Here is a 16,845-nt window from a genome sequence, read left to right on the forward strand (position 1 = left end):
GAACCATAACTTGCTTAATTTTTATGATATGAAAACCATCCAAAATTCATGATGAATTTCAAGATGTCTTCTACAATATTTATTCTTTGAGAAAGGTCAAATTATACTTTCAAGGGCTTGTACCAAGAGGAAACATTATAGGTCAGTTTGGGCCATCATCATTGAACAAATAATTTTCCTCAACTTATAAAATCCATAACTCCCTCATGCATGATCCAAATGGTGTCAAATGTTTGAACAAATTTAATAGAATTGAAATATATATATAACTTTTAAGAAGGAACCAAAGTTATTTGAATCTTATAGCAAAAGTTATTCAAGGTGGAAAAAGTGGTCATTTAACTTTTAACTTAGAAAAGTTTCAACTATGTTTGATTCCTCCAACTTCCACACCAAAATTCATCATGATCCAAGCTCCAAATGGAAAAAAATTCAACAATGAAGTTGTTCCCCTTCATGCTAGCTTTCAAAAGAGTCCAAGATGATTGCATGTGGATCAAATTTAAGGGGCTTGCGCATGGTTCCTTTGTTTGGTTTGTTTTGGAAATTTTGGCACTCAAATGATAATTCACATTGCATGGCTTCATGTTATGACTTCAGCATCAATTGCACACGAATTGGAATTGGATCACATCATCATTTGGTTCTTGTTGCATGCCCATGCAACCATGCACACCAAGTTACTATTTTTGACAAATTTTTGAAAGTGTGTGGAAATGAATTCCCAAGGCTATAAATATATGCCATTTGCCTCAAAATTGAGGACCCGGGCCCAAGCTTTGACTTGCAGATTCTCCCACCCTCTATTAATAGAATACCTTGAAGGTTTATTTGGAAATTGAGTTTTGATTCCCATTCTATTTTTGATTTTGAACTCCAAGGATTCATAGCCTTTTTGCATCCAAATTATCTCATGCAAGCTAGTAGAAGCAAGGCTTGTGGAATTGGAATTGAGATCGAGCTTCATCACTGCAAACAGAAGGTGAACTTTTAGAAACTTTCCTTATTTAATTCTCCATCATTTCTCTTAATTTTTGGTTGGCTGAAGTCCTACCAATGTAGGCAACAAGATTGAGTTGCTTTGAGGTGAAATGGAAGCAACTCAGTTCATACACCTCATTTTTCAATTCCACATGTCTCTTTATATAGTGAGAATTAGAAGAAATGGTTGTCATATTCTTGATCCCTGTGTTTTTCTCTTCAAAACCATGTATGGATCTTCCATTTTTGTGAAAGTTTTAGTTGGACCAGTCCATTTTTCAATTCCACATGTCTCTTTATATAGTGAGAATTAGAAGAAATGGTTGTCATATTCTTGCTACCCTGTGTTTTTCTCTTCAAAACCATGTATGGAGGCCACCAGGGAAGGTCACCAAAGCTAGGGCTCCGGTGATGCGTGGGCACAGTCCAAGCCATCTGATCTGGTCCCCACGTTCTAATCTGGGCCTTTGATTTGGATTAACAATGTTGATATGCGTTGACTGGTGACTGCCATGGTCTTGATGCATGTGGCCATCAGATCTGCCACCTCAATTAATGAGGGAGATTATATGGCCCTTGTTTTTTCCCTTTTTATTTTATTTTCTGATTTATATTTTAAATGGCTTATTTTGTTTAATTCATAAGAATTTCATTTTTGATCCAAAAGATATGTGACATTCACCAAAAATCTTTAAAAAATTTCATCTTCTATATTTTGAATTAAAATCATTTTTTAGGATTAGATTTGATATTTTTTGTGAATTAAATAGTTTTTGACTTGTTTTTAAATATTTTTAAATACTTCCGACTTTCTAAAAATTCTCAAATTTTTTGTCTAAGGTCCTTTGACATTGTTTGACCTAGGATAATCCCTTGGCCATTTATTTGGTGATTTGAAGGGATTTGAGGTTTTCCCCTTTTTAAAATGCATTTTATTTCATTTTACATTCATTTTTAATTGTTTAAATGTTTAAAAATGTTATTGAGCCATTTGGTTCACCTTGTGTTGTTTCATCTTTTGTTTGGCCTTGATCATGGGTTATTTGAACTTCCATTTGATCAATACTATTGGATTTAGAGGGTTGATGAAGTGTACACTTCATCCCTCAAGATGAATGGATAGTATTGATTAGCTGAAATTCCTCCCTTGATCATTTTGGGTTTCTGTCGCATCCGCGAAAAACAACCGGCGGGAAAAACAAAACAAACAGAGCCGCCACCGTGCGTTATTTATCCCAAAAGAGGGAAAGGAAACGCTCGAAGTAAACCTGGAAAAGACATGGTCTCGCGACCAGAGAAAGATGGGATCGGGAGTCGGTTATGCGAAGGGAAGGTATTAGCACCCCTACGCATCCGTCGTACTCGACGGGATCCACGCTCAAGAGAATAGAAGAAAGGTTGCTAAACACTGCTCAAAAGAATGCATGCACACTAGAATAAAACACAGATGGAAGAAGGGGGAATGGGCTCGCTAGGATATCGCATCCTATGCCTACGTATCTCATCTGGAACGAGAATCAGAGTTGTCGTAGTTCGGCTAATGCACACCAAACAAAACCACACAAGAAACCGACTGCCAATCGCTGGACTTACGTCAGACTCCACACAAATAGGCAAACATGGAAACCGAATGCCAATCGCTGGACTTACGTCAGACTCCGACAAGCAAACAAGACACAGGAAACCAACTGCCAATCGCTGGACTTACGTCAGACTCCACACAAACAGGCAAACATGGAAACCGAATGCCAATCGCTGGACTTACGTCAGACTCCGACAAGCAAACAAGACACAGGAAACCAACTGCCAATCGCTGGACTTACGTCAGACTCCAAACACACACAAAGGGGTTGAAAAAGAAAAAAGGGCGCCCGGAGAGATCAACTTATCTCCTTCCTACGTACCTCATCTGGTATGAGGATCAGGGCGACGTAGTTCCCCTTAACAGGGAAAGAACTTCTGTCCTAACCAGAGACAAAGGGAGACACAAACTACTAGGGAGACTACGACTCGAGCCTAGAAGTTGTCATGCATACGATCCCTAAGTTGAGGTTTCTATCCTAACTTGCACAGGAAGCAAGCTAGCCTAAACAGCACAAACAATCACAAGCACAAAAGCAAGCACACACACTATACACAAACAAGTGGCTCACACAAGGCTAGGCTTTAGTCAAGGGGTCATGTCAACCTCGACAAACAAGCCAACTGGAAAAGGGTGTGGTTAGCTCTTAACCCTAACATTGAGAGTTAGGGTGAAGCAGATGAAATGGGAAGTGAGGGTAAGACCTCACAGCTCTTATCCCTGGCCTGGGAGAGCTTGACTCAAATAGAAAGTGTGGGAGTTCATAATGTAGGAACTCTTCTCCACAGATGACTGACACAACAAGATCTTGGATTCTTATTCACAATGCATCAACACATGGTGTGTGAGCAAAGTGAATGACACAACTGAATAGCAGGGGATGGATTGCACATCCCTTTTATCTGCCAATTGCCTCTTAAGAGGTCTTTACCTGCTTGGCACAAAATTAAACATTCACAAGCATTGCCTCTTAAGGAGGGCTTCAGACAGGTGCCTGCCCACATAACAGGACAGGTCTTCCAGACTACATGAAGTCAAAGGAATTATACCTTGGTGGTAAGCAAACCACAAGCTAGCAAAAGCAAGTTCAAATGAACTCAAAGCAACTTAGGTACCTGTGAAAAATCTAAACCAATCAGTTCAACTGTACAGACAAACAATCAACAGGCAATAAAAAACAGACAGACAGTGTTCACAATGTGCAAGCCACAAGGCAAACTCAAATGAGTTAACATCAACCTACAAAACACACAAGTGTTAGTAATCAAGAGCAAACATCAATGCTCAAATGAGGAAGCATCATCATCTATGGACTTGGATGTTTAAACCTGAAATCAAAGCCCACATGTAAGCCACAAACCACTAGGTCAAAGCCTAGGGTCAAAGATGGAGAAAAAAGTCAAAACAGAACCTCAAATTTAACATGAATCATCCTTATCCAATCAAGAATAAGTCTCAAAAAGTCTCACATCAAAATCATTAAGCATATTCATTTCATGAGCAAAACATGGCAAGGCATGCAAATGGTGATCACATTGAGACATCAGAAGAAACAAATGCACATCAGATCAAAAATCACTCATATAATCTTGGCAAAAATCATGAGTAAACAGGACATATAACATGATCATCACACACAAAATTAGAGGCATTCGACATCATTAGGCATGGCAATCACATAGCATAAAACAGACAACCAAATGTGTGACACAAATTGTCACACCAAGTTAGCATGAGCATAAAACAGAGATGGATCATGGGAAAAATCTCAAACCAAATCCAAAACATCAGTCAACATGTCTAGAATCCACACACAAAATTTCAGAAGCATTGGATCATTTTTGAGCATTTTATGATCAAAGGAACAAGGCAAGGTCAAACATGTATATGCATTCAAACACCCTAGGACAAAATATTTTTTCAGCCAAGCACAATTTGCAATTCAATGATCATAAAAAAATAGACATGATAAGGAACACAATGCAAAAAATTGGAGATCAATTGGTGCATTTTTCAATTTTAAATGATTTTTGGAAGTTTGGGAAAAAATTGAAATTAAAACATGAAGCATGGCATGAAAATAGGAGGGAATGGAATAAAGGCAAGTTAATTTGAAAAGTGGATTCGCTCAGATTTGAACCGGTGCCAAATTTGAACTACCCAGCGCGCCACATTCAAAACGACTGCGTTTTGACATTCAAACCCTAGCCTGGCGCGCTTTCAACTTTCGTAGCTAATTTCAAAATGTACATGCAAATTTCGTAGCAAATCTGTAGCAATGCCCTAGCTATTCTAGAAACACATAAACTTCATGCATGGACGATGAAGATCATGAAGATCTTCATATGAAAATTTCCAGAAAATAAAAAATGTTCCAGAAATTGATAAAACCTACACCATTCAACTCGTCCTTCCATGCACATCAAAGATCAAGCAATGATTCATGCAAAAACAACACAATCAAGCCAAATCGAAGGAATCAAAAATTGACATCAAAACTTTAATTGAACATAACTTCGTGTATAGGGCACCAAATCACTCGAATTTTACATCAGCATCATCACCAAACCATGATCTACACAAATATCACAAAGATTTTGAGAATTATTGAGATCAAAAAACTGACCTCTTGATGAACAGAACTGGATTCAGCTTGCTTCAAGGCTTGTGATGCTCCAGAACTCTTCCAATATGCTTAGTGAGGTGAATGATGATGAAATTGAAGCTCAAGGATGCACGACACCAGCTTAATCTTCAACTGCCATGGAACCTTCAAGCTTCAAATCCAGCTCAATATGCCACGATTTCTCTTGATTCCACGTCCAAACCTTCTCAACAATACTTCAGGATGATGAATTGATCAATAAAGGATGCTCTTGTTTGAAGAAATTTGGAAAAAGTTTGAGAGAAATTTTTTGAGAATTTTGTGATTCTAGATCTGAAATGTTGCTCATGATCAAAAACAGTTATGATTATCCCTTTATACCTCATGCTAATCATGTTTAGATCATGTTTAAGCCAAAGCCAAAGGTGATTAGCCAATTATATGGTGTAAGTGCACAATTAGGTTTTCCCCTCCCATGCATGCCATGCACGTGAACAGTGCATATTTCTGGCCCAAAACCATTTAAAACAAGCCCATGCAAACTTGTGAATTGGTCTTGTATGCTCATGATCAATCAAAAAGATGTTATGCAATTTTCTTCCAAAAACTTCATGAGTGAGCACATGCCTATGCAAATGAAATTCATGTCAAGTAATGGTATGCTTGGAAAATACATGTTATAAGGATCAAAATGCAAAAAGAACCACTCATTTTGGAGTTTTGGTTTGAAAGTTATGTCCATTTGAACTTTGAAACACACTTTGCCATGATTGAACCATATCTCCTCAGCCACACATGAGAAATTCATGATCTTGGACTTTTTGGAAATGGGAGAGAAAGATCTTAAACTTTTATGTTGGACACAATTTTATTTGAAGCTTTCTTAATGATGTAATCTTGAGTTGAAGTTGGTCCAAAACCTTTCCATTTTTGGAAAGTTCAAATTACAGGTCACTTGCTATTTTTGGAAATTCTTGATCTGGCTTCAAATTCTTCAACGTTGATGTTTGAAATGTCAAATGAGACTTGTTTGAACATGAATGAAGCATCTCTAACCACTTCCCACCTCTAAATCCACAGTTGACTGTGCAGTTGACTTCTGTTGACTTTTGTGGGCCTCAGATGATTTGCACATGGATTGATGAATTCTAAGCCTTTAACACTTGATGAAATAACTCCAAAATGAAACCCTAGCGTATACAAGCTCAATAAAATCATATGATGATCCCCATCTCAATAAAGACCTCATCTCCTTGAAAAACCCTGACTGGTAGAATGCAATTGATTAGGGTTGACCAGGGGTAAAAACCCTAATCTCAAGGAATCTGATCAGAAATAATGAACCATGATGATGATGATGTACCATTTCAACCAAGATAATACTCAATCTCCTTGAGGAACCAAGAAACCCTAATTGGAGCACAAACCTCAGATGATTAGTGATCAATTTATGAGACCCTCAGGCTTGCATCTCTTAACCTCTCTATCTTCTGAGAAAGACTTAGGAGGATGACCTGCTCATTCTCTCATGATATGTAATATGCAAATGCCTAATGCCCTAAACAATGAAATGCAATATGCTAAGCTAGTCCCAAGAGAGGAGGGCAAATTTTGGGGTGTTACAGCTTCCATTTCCATTTCTTTTCATCTTCATCCTTCTTCTTCCCAATCCATCATTGATTAATAATTTCTCTATAAATTAAATGCTAGTTGATTCATCAATGACCTTGTGTCAGATGAATCAACATGAGCTTGATTGAGATAGGTCATCCCCATTTTATTTGTGTGTGTGGTATGCTTTAGAAGCTTGGTTCTTTGTACCATGTCTTTGGCATGCATTAATACCAATATTTTTACTGCCCGGTGTAGTGGTAAATTCATGACCATCAAGCTATGGATAAACTTGACGTCAATAAAACCAGAGTTGCCACCGTGATTTTTTTGTTTCCAAAGGAATAAGTAAAAGTATGAAAAAAAACTCAAAGATAATAAGTTTTCAAATCAAAACTAATAAAATGTAAGAGATTACAAGTAAGGGGGTTGGTTACACAGAGGGAACGTATTAGCACCCAAAGTGTCCTAGGTACTCCTAAGGAGACCTTTTTGTGTGCAAGTATTTTGGTCAAAATGATGTTTTATACAAAAAGAGTGAGGGGATGATAAAAGAATTCATTAATTATATTTTTTGTGTTTGACAAGACCTTCAGTCTTATGCCTACGTACAAACATAGAAATGAGGGATCAAAACCCTGTAGTTCGGGGTAAAAATTTCAAAGAAGTTGGTGAATTGATTTTAACAAAAGCTTAAAAGAAAAGGCACATAAGGACAAAGATTTGAATGGGGTTGTTAGTTTTTTTGTCTTTTTGAAATTAAAGTCAATATGGTTAAGTTGATTCACAAGTTCGATTTAAGAAAAAGTTTAAAAATTCAATCGCATAAGGCCAAAGTTCCTAATCATGAAAACATGTCTATGTTGAAGAACACAAACAAAGGTTTTGAAAATAGGGAGAGATTTTTAAAATTAAAGAAGTGGGAGGAGATGACGGGACTCTCCTAGACAAAAATTAAATGTTAAGAGTTGAAAAGATCTGACCAATGGGATGCAATCCACAAGACAAGAATGTCAGATAAAAACCCATTTTCCTTTAGACTTTAGCAAGAAACAAGCATAAGCAATGTCCAAGCAAACCATATGAAGAACAAGGCATCAAATAAATATAGCCATAATAACCAAGCAGGCGCTCAAATAGCTAGCAGTCTTCAATATCTTCCAATGTATCAGATAAAAACAATCCTTGTGGTAAACTCAGAAACAATCATCAGATATCAATCATAAAGTCAAAATAACAATAAACATATAAACCACATAATGGATGAATCAGAAGCACTCAGGGCTTGCATTAGATTAAAGGTACAGTCAAGGATATCTTAGTCTCAGATAATGGCATTGGCCAAGTTCTCAAAGCATAGGGAAGTTACATATTTCTAAGTCCAAAAGTTCAGATCAAGTCCAATAGTCTACCAAGATATTTTTTAGGGTTTTTGTTGTTATTAGGTATTTTAAGGTCCTAAGACCATAGGCAAAACAAAATCACAATCAAACAATATTTACAATCACAAGATATGGCTCAAGTGAGCAAAGTGAAAAGGACTGAAAGATAAATAAGTTGCATGAAATATAAATGGCAATGAATGATAAAGATACTGAAATTTAAATTGCATTAATTAAATGACTTGAAATTAAAGTAACAATAATAAGAAGTTAGTCAAATGTTAGTGAAGAGTTTTAATTGTTTAAGTTATTCTTTGGAGAACGCTCAACCATTCATTCACAAGTATGAATACATGAACCAAGACATCATCCATGAGAAGGGCTCCAACTTGGATAAATCAACAAGTATGCCACTAGCTCTCATGAATGGAAAAAAAGGTCAACTTTCCACACAATTCCATGAAGAATGGGACACTTACAATCTCACTTACAAGAATGCTATGCCTTTTGGACAAATTTAGCTCTATGGTAAGCAATCGTAATTGGAGTTATGTAGAAGTCACAACTATTTGAGGTCTGGCAGTAAAATATGAGTGTTAATGCATGTTAGATATTTGGTACAGAGAACTAAATTCCTAAAACATACCACACACTGAAAATAAAAATGGGAGGGACATATCTCAGTCAGGCTAATGTTGATTCATCTGATACAAGATCATTGATGAATCAACTAGCATTTTGACTTGAAGAGAATTCATTGGTCAATGATGGATTGGGAAAGAATAGGCATGAAGATTAAGAGTGGATGGGAAATAGAATACCAAATTGATCACACGAGGAGATTCATCTGATCAATACTATCCATTCATTTTGGGGGATGAAATCTACATTTCATCAACCCCCTAAATCCAATAGTATTGGTCAAACAAAAGTCAAATCAACAATGACCAAGGCCAAACAGAAAGTCAAGCATCACAAGATCAATTAAATGGCTCAACAAATTTTTTTAACAATTAATCAATTTTAAAATGAATTAAAATGCATTTTTAAATGGACAAAACCTCAAACCCCTTAAAATCACCAAATAAATGGCCAAGGGATTTATCCTAAGTCAAACAAGGTCAAAGGACCTTAGACAAAATAATTAAGAATTTTTGGAAAGTCATAAGTATTTTAAAATATTTAAAAACAAGTCAAAAAATCATTTAATTCACAAAAAAATATATTAAAATTAATCCAAAAAAATATTTTAATTCAAAATATGGAAGAGGAAATTTTTTTAAGATTTTTGGTGAAAGTCCCATTTTTTGGATTAAAAATGAAATTTTTATGAATAAAATAAAATAAAAGGATTAAAAGAAAAATCAAAAATTAAAAAGAAATTAGAAAAAATAAGGGTCATCAGATCTCTCTCATTAATTGAGGTGGCAGATCTGGTGGTCACGCGTGTGGTATCTATGGGCTATGTTTAAAACACGCTACAAACATGGTCATCTGAACCAAGGGCTATGTTTAAAACATTCGAACAAGATCAAATGGCTGGAAGAGCGCCAACGCACCACCGGAGCCCTAGCTCCGGTCTTCTTCTCCGGTGGACCTCACCGGACTGGCCCACCACCAACCTCCACAAAAATGGAAAATGAATACACTAATTTGATGTCAAAATCCTCAGGAGTCCAAATCTGACCTCAATTTCTTCCAATTCCATGTATATTGAAAGATACATGGCTTGGACTCTTGGAGTTTCAACTTCAAAACATAAGTGAAATTGAAACTCGATTTTCAAATGAAAACCTTCAATATTATCCTTTAATGGAGGTTTGGGGAAGAAGTAGGTCAAAGCTTGGTCCAGGGTCCTCCATTCTGAGCAGCTAGGCAATGTATTTATAGGTTTTTCATATGCTTTCCACATACTTTCAAACTTTGGCCAAAAATAGAAACTCTTGGTTGCATGCTTGCATGGGCGTGTGATAGGCCCATTAAATGATGTCAAAAGGTCCAAAGTCAAGTGCTAATCAACCTAAAATGATAACATGGAATCATGCATTAGTGAAATGGAAATTGGACATTGACCTTACCAAATGAGGCCATACATTACACCTATGCGTGAGTCCTTTAAAAATGCTCCAAATGTCATGATCTTAGACTCTTTGGAAAGGTGACATGAAGGAGAACGACTTTGTTACTAAACACTTTTACATTTGGAACTTGGATCATGATGAATTTAGAGGTGGAAGTTGGAGAAATCAAACATATTTTAAAATTTTCTAGGTATAAAGTCAAATGATCACTTTTTCCTCCTTGAATAACTTTTGCTATGAGCTTCAAATGAAAATGGTTCCTTCATCAAAGTTGTATGTCCTTCATTACTCTTTAATTTGGTCACAAATTTGACACCATTTGAATCTTTTATGAGGGAGTTATGGATTTTAGAAGCTGAGGAACATGCCCTTGCTAGTAGATTTTGACATTTCTCAAAGAATAAAAGTAGGAGATGACATCTTGAAATTAATCATGAAACTTTTATAGCCTTTATATCATAAACATTGAGAATGTTATGGTCCTTGGAAGTTGACCTTCCATCTGGGGCACAGATGAAATGGCCTATAATCGTTCACCATAAAAAATGACATTACAAGAAAAATTAGCTATTGATGCCAACATGAAAGTTGTTTGTAATCTCATTAAGAGTCACTGTGCTCTTGGAATCATTTTCATATGACAAAAATTGTAGGATATAGGGTCTAGGACCCTAGATTTGACTAGTAGACTTTTCTGATCAACTTCTTTGAACCAACTTGCAAACTTGAAGTTATTTTGATCTTTAGGGCTCATGGAGGATAATATATGCTAGATATGATGTATAATGAATTATCCCTTGATATATTTGACCAATTGATGAGGAAAATTGTCGAGGAAGTCACACAAGATACCCAGATGAATTAGGTCTTCTTTGACAAACAAGCTTCAAACTCTTGATGAATTCTTGATGAAAATGACAATTAAAGAGCATGGGGATCCATATATGATGCTTAGAACCATTTTGAACCTTTCCTTGATTGATCTCTTGCACTAAGGGTCTCAAACCCTAATCATGAACTTGGTGAGGTATAGGTGGACACACACACTACCTTCAAAAGAAACAAAGCTACACATAGACATAGATTTGATATTTTAGTTATTAAGAAAATAAAAAGAAACTATGATACAATCAAAAGTGCTTGGTGATATCTCCCAATGCAAACCCAATGAATGAGGGGTGAGGAGGATGGCAAGATGTGATCCCAAAGCCAATGAAAATGATGAGATAACATGAGGGATCTTATGGTCAAAATTGGGGTCTTACACCCGGCCTCAAATAGTTGTGACTTTTACATAAGTCCAATTACGACTGCTTACATAGAGCTATATATTTCCCAAAACGCACGCCATTCTTGTAAGTGAGATTGTAAGTCTCACATTCCTCATGGTATTGTGTGAAGACTTGACCTTTTTCCATTTGTGAGAGTTGGTGGCTTACTTGTTGATTTATCCAAGTTGAAGCCCTTCTCATGGATGATGTCTTGGTTTATACCTTCATGATTCTGAGTGGATGGTTGAGTGTTCTCCAAAGAATGACTTAAACAATTGAATCCTTCAATAATATTTCACTAACATTTCTTTATTATTTCTTTATATTTAATTTCATTTACTTAATGTAATTTAAATTTTAGTACCTTTATCATTCATTGCCATTTACATTCAGGCAACTTGTTTATGTTTCAGTCATCTTCACTTTGCTCACTTGAGCCATATCTTTTTGCTTGTATATATTGTGTGCTTTTGATTTTATTCTGTTTATGATCTTAGGACCTTAAAATACCTAATAACAACAAAAAACCACACAAAAAATATGTTGGTAGACTATTGGACCTTTTCCCTTTGACTTGATCTGAGCTCTTGGACTTAGAATAGGAAACTTCCCTATGCTTTAAGGACTTGGCCAATACCATTATCTGATACTCAATTATCTTGGCTAATGCCATTCATCTGATACAAACCTGGAACTTCCCCTTTGGTTTATCTATTACTTTTGCCTTTGTGCTTACGATGTTATTTTGATCTTATTATTTATATCTGATGATTATTTCTATTAGTTTGCCACAAGGAATATTTCATCTGATACATTTTGAAGACACTAAAGACTGCTTGCTTTTAGAGTGCTTGCTTAGATGTTGGCCATCTTTATTTGATTCCATTGATCTTCATATTGATTGCTTGGATGGTTATGCATATTGCTTGCTTAAAAGTCCAAAGGAAATGGGTTTCTATCTGACGTTCTTGTCTTGTGGATTGCATCTCATCGATCAGATCTTTTCAACTCTAAACTTTTAATTTCTGTCTAGGATAATCCCTTCATCTCCTCCCACTTCTTTAATTTCATAATCTCTCCCTCATTTCAAAACCTTCTTTACTTGTTGTTTTCGACTTAGAAATGTTTTAATGGTTAGAAACCTTGGCCTTATGCCAAAGAATTTTCAAATATTTTCTTAAATCAAACTTGTAAATAAACTTAATCATAATGACCTTATTTTTCAAAAAAAGACAAAAAGAACTACCAATCTCATCTAATCCTTTTGGCCATTTTGTGCCTTTTTCTTTTAACCTTTTCAAAAGAGAGCATTTAGATGTGAATTATCTTTAGTTGAGATATAATTCTCCCATTTCCATGATATTTTGATTATAAGTCTTTCCATTTATTATGGGTCAGTGGCATACTTGTTGATTGAATCCAAGTTGGAGTCTTCCCTCTTAAATGTTGTAAAGAATCCATTATCGGTGGATGTTTGGGTGATTATTCTCCCTTTGATAACAAAAGATCTTTAAGCTTTTGTTAAAATCAATCCACCAATATCTTTGAAATTTTTACCACGAACTACGAGGTTTTGATCCCTCATTTTTATGTTGGTACGTAGGCATAAGACCGAAGGTCTTGTCAATCACAAAAATATAATAATAAATTCTTTTCTCATCCCCTCATTATATATATTTTTAACAAACATAATTTTCAACTAAAACACTTGCACACAAAAAAGGCCTCCCTAGGGCACTTTGGGTGATAATATCTTCCCTATGTGTAACTGTAAGACCCTAATTTTGACCATAAGATCCCTCATGGCATCATATCATTTGCTCAATGCATTGCCTCAAGGATCATTAGCATGTGTGGCTCCTTTACCAAGAATGCTTGAATTGTATATTATTGCTTTTCTTACTTGTTTACTAACCAAAAGCACAAAAATATGTCAGTAACTCCTTTTGTTTTGTAGCTCAAGTGATCATGTGCTCCCTTTGCTCCTAGGAGGCTCCTAAGCTCAATGAAGTGGCTAGATGAAGAGGAAAACAAGCATGACAATGGTCCACAAAGTCCCTAATCATCATATATGTCTCCCAAGTATCTCAATTTGCCAATTTGATCAAGATAACGCAAAAAGCTTGAGGATTGTTTCCCAAGGACCTAACTTCCTTATTTTTTATGATTTTGAGGTGAGACCAATTTCATTGGAAATATTAATATGTCTACTTCAAATGTTATGTTGGACAAAATTTCATAATCCTAGAATAAATACATGTGATAATACAAAACATTATAGGTCACTTTGGACCAAAACCATTGAATTTGAAAAATGTCCAACTTCAAGTGCCCATAACTTTCTCATTAAAAGTCCAAATGATGCAACAATTAAGTTCAAATTGATTATCTTGAAAATATATGCAACTTTTATATTAGAGGTTTTTCCATTTAAGGCTTTCATCATTGAAATATAAGGGCTTGAAGTTGATCACTTTTGGTAAAAAAAATTCAAAGGAAACCTAGACATGTTCTGTACCTCAAACTTCAAAGCCAGTTTTCATAATTTTTCAAACTCCAAATGTATTTTTTCACAACATAACTTTTATTCCTTATGTAAAGAGCTTTCCAACCATTACTCACACCACCATGTTTGGATTTTCCATGTGGGACTTTCGAAGAGCTCAATGTTTAGGTTCAATTATGCAATTCACATTATAACTTGATGTACAAGCTAATGCCAAGCCAGCTGCATGTCCAAATCATTTCTATTTGAGCTCAGCTTGTATTTCCACTCACTTTTGGGCCTCACATGTGCCTGTGCAGGCACATGCATGGAGGACCCAAAATTCATGCACACGAGCATTGCACCTCATTGCCTCAAGCGCATCTATAAATAGAAGTGTTAGCTCATTCAAATTTCAACCTCAAGGTGATCTGAAATTCTGCTGGATTGAAACCTCACCCTCACTCAAAGGAATTTCAATTTTCATTTCTCAATTTCAAGCTTGAATTTCAACATCCTTAGTTGATCTTCAAGTCTTAATTCCTTAGCCTTACATCCTCATCACATCTCTAGATCCAATTGGGATCGAAACCTTGAAGAGATCGTATTGTTCAAAGCTACATTTCAGAGGTATATCACTCAACTGTTTTGATCTAGATCTTGTTTTACCATGTGAATTTCTCTTGTTTGAACTGTTTTCTGAAGTCCTCGAGCAAGAGGCAGGCCAGTGGTGGTCTTAATTTCATGAATTGAGACATTTCAGATCAAACACCGTGATCTTCAAGCTCTTGTTTCTCTTTAAATAAAATCATTGAGGAAGATCTAAGGTTACAGGGGTGATGTACATCACCCCAACTTCATTTTGGTACGATTGTTTTTCATTTTCATTAAGGTTGAAAACCCTGCGCGTGGTGGTCGGAGTTTGTTCTCTGGCCGGAGAAGATGGTTGTTTCCACCACCATCCCCACGTGGATGCTTCATGTCCCTCAGATCTGGCTCAAATGTTATAATCATGGCCATTGATTCATTTGACTTATTTTAATTCATCATGTGATGCGCTTGACTAAAGACCATGGTATGACCGTGCCTCTGGACCGTGTGATGGTGCCACGTCAATTAATGAAACAGATCCAATGGGCGCTGATTTTTGCTATTTTCTATTTTTCTGTTTTAATTTCATTAATTCCTTTTATTTTCAAAAATTCATCAGTATTTTATTTGAAGTCATAATACTATGAGACCAATGGCAAAAAAAATTTTGAAAAATCTAGTTTCATATTTTAATTTTTAATTATTTTTGTGAATTCATTTAATATTTTTTGTGAATTATTTGGTTTTTAATAGTTTTTAATTCATTTTAAATACTTTTTTATATCTGAAAATCCCAAAAATATTTTCTTAACACATATGGATCATGATGAGCCAATGAAAAATAGTCTCATTAATTTCTTAATTGATTTGAGATTTATTTGTGATTTTAATTCATATTGTGTTATTTTTATTGTTTTTAATTGTCTTAAAATAGTTTCTGATTTCAAAAATTGTTGAAAAAATTTGTCAAATCTTGTTTGACCATGTTAGACCTATGAGAATTTAATTGGACTTGTTCAAGTTGATTTGAATTGAATTTGAGGTTTGACCATATTTTATCCATTTTAATTTTGCATTTATTTTAATTTCAAAAAAAACCAAAAAAATATGTTTGACTTGATGACTTCTAATCTTCATTTCTCTTCTGTTTAACACTGGTTGATGATGATTTAATTCAGTTTTGACCAATTCTGTTTGACACTTTATTTCTTTGTCCATTTCATCTTCATCTCATTTCTTTTTATTTTGGCCAATGAGTTAATGTCTTATGGTTGGTCTTGACATATAAGAGGCTTAACATTCTTTGATCCAAATCAAACTCAACTTGATCCATGATCAAGTGAGTTGCTTTGTGTCCAAGATAGGTTGCTTCTTGGTCAAGCAAAAAAAACCTAAAGTCCATACAAGGCTCTCCTCTTTTCTTTTGGCATGGCAAGTTGTAGGAGCTTGGCTTACTAGTCATGATCTCTAACTTGTGTTTATTTGCCTATAGTTTTATTGACCGGCCTCAGATAGGTGTGACTACTACATTAGTCCACTTATGATTGCTTAACATAGCGCTAAATTGTCTTATGACAAATTAACATAACTTCACTAACTACTAACTTTAATTCGAGCATTTAATTTCTTGCAATTTACTTTAATGCAATTTACTTTCTTGCTCATTTATTCATGTTGCTTTTTTCCTTTGCTCACTTGAGCACATATTTTATGTTTATGCCATTTTCCTTTTGCTCATTTGAGCTCATATTGTATATAAATATATTGTTGTCTTGTGTTTGTTTTGCTTTTGTTTGTGTGAACCCAATGCGAAAAGGAGAAAGGACTTAGAATTAGAACCTTACCTATGCTTAAAGGAGTTCAAGAGCAACTAGGCCTCATGCCTTTAGAATGCTAAATTTGTTGAAGAGCAACTAGGCCTCACGCCTTTAGAATGCTAAATCTGAAAGTTGACTTCAAAGGACTTCCTAATTTAAACTCACTCTTTGTCCATTTGTCTTATTGTGTTGTGACCTTTTTGATGTTTGTTCTTTTGTGATAGGGATTCCATCTTGAGATAGTAAGAAGGACCATTGTCATGAGTAGCCAAGTTAAGAGAGACAAGCCAAATGGAGATCCTAGGAGCTTGAATATAGTTTGTTTGATTGCTTGTTGCTTGCTAAGTCCAAAGGAAAGGAGCATCTTGAATCATCTTTATGATTTCAAGAAAAAGGAACTCCAAGGGTTTTATCTTCTCTCTTATATTTGTATGCTTTA

The sequence above is a fragment of the Lathyrus oleraceus genome, chromosome 1 (assembly GCF_024323335.1).
Source record: "Lathyrus oleraceus cultivar Zhongwan6 chromosome 1, CAAS_Psat_ZW6_1.0, whole genome shotgun sequence".
Lineage (NCBI taxonomy): Eukaryota > Viridiplantae > Streptophyta > Magnoliopsida > Fabales > Fabaceae > Lathyrus > Lathyrus oleraceus.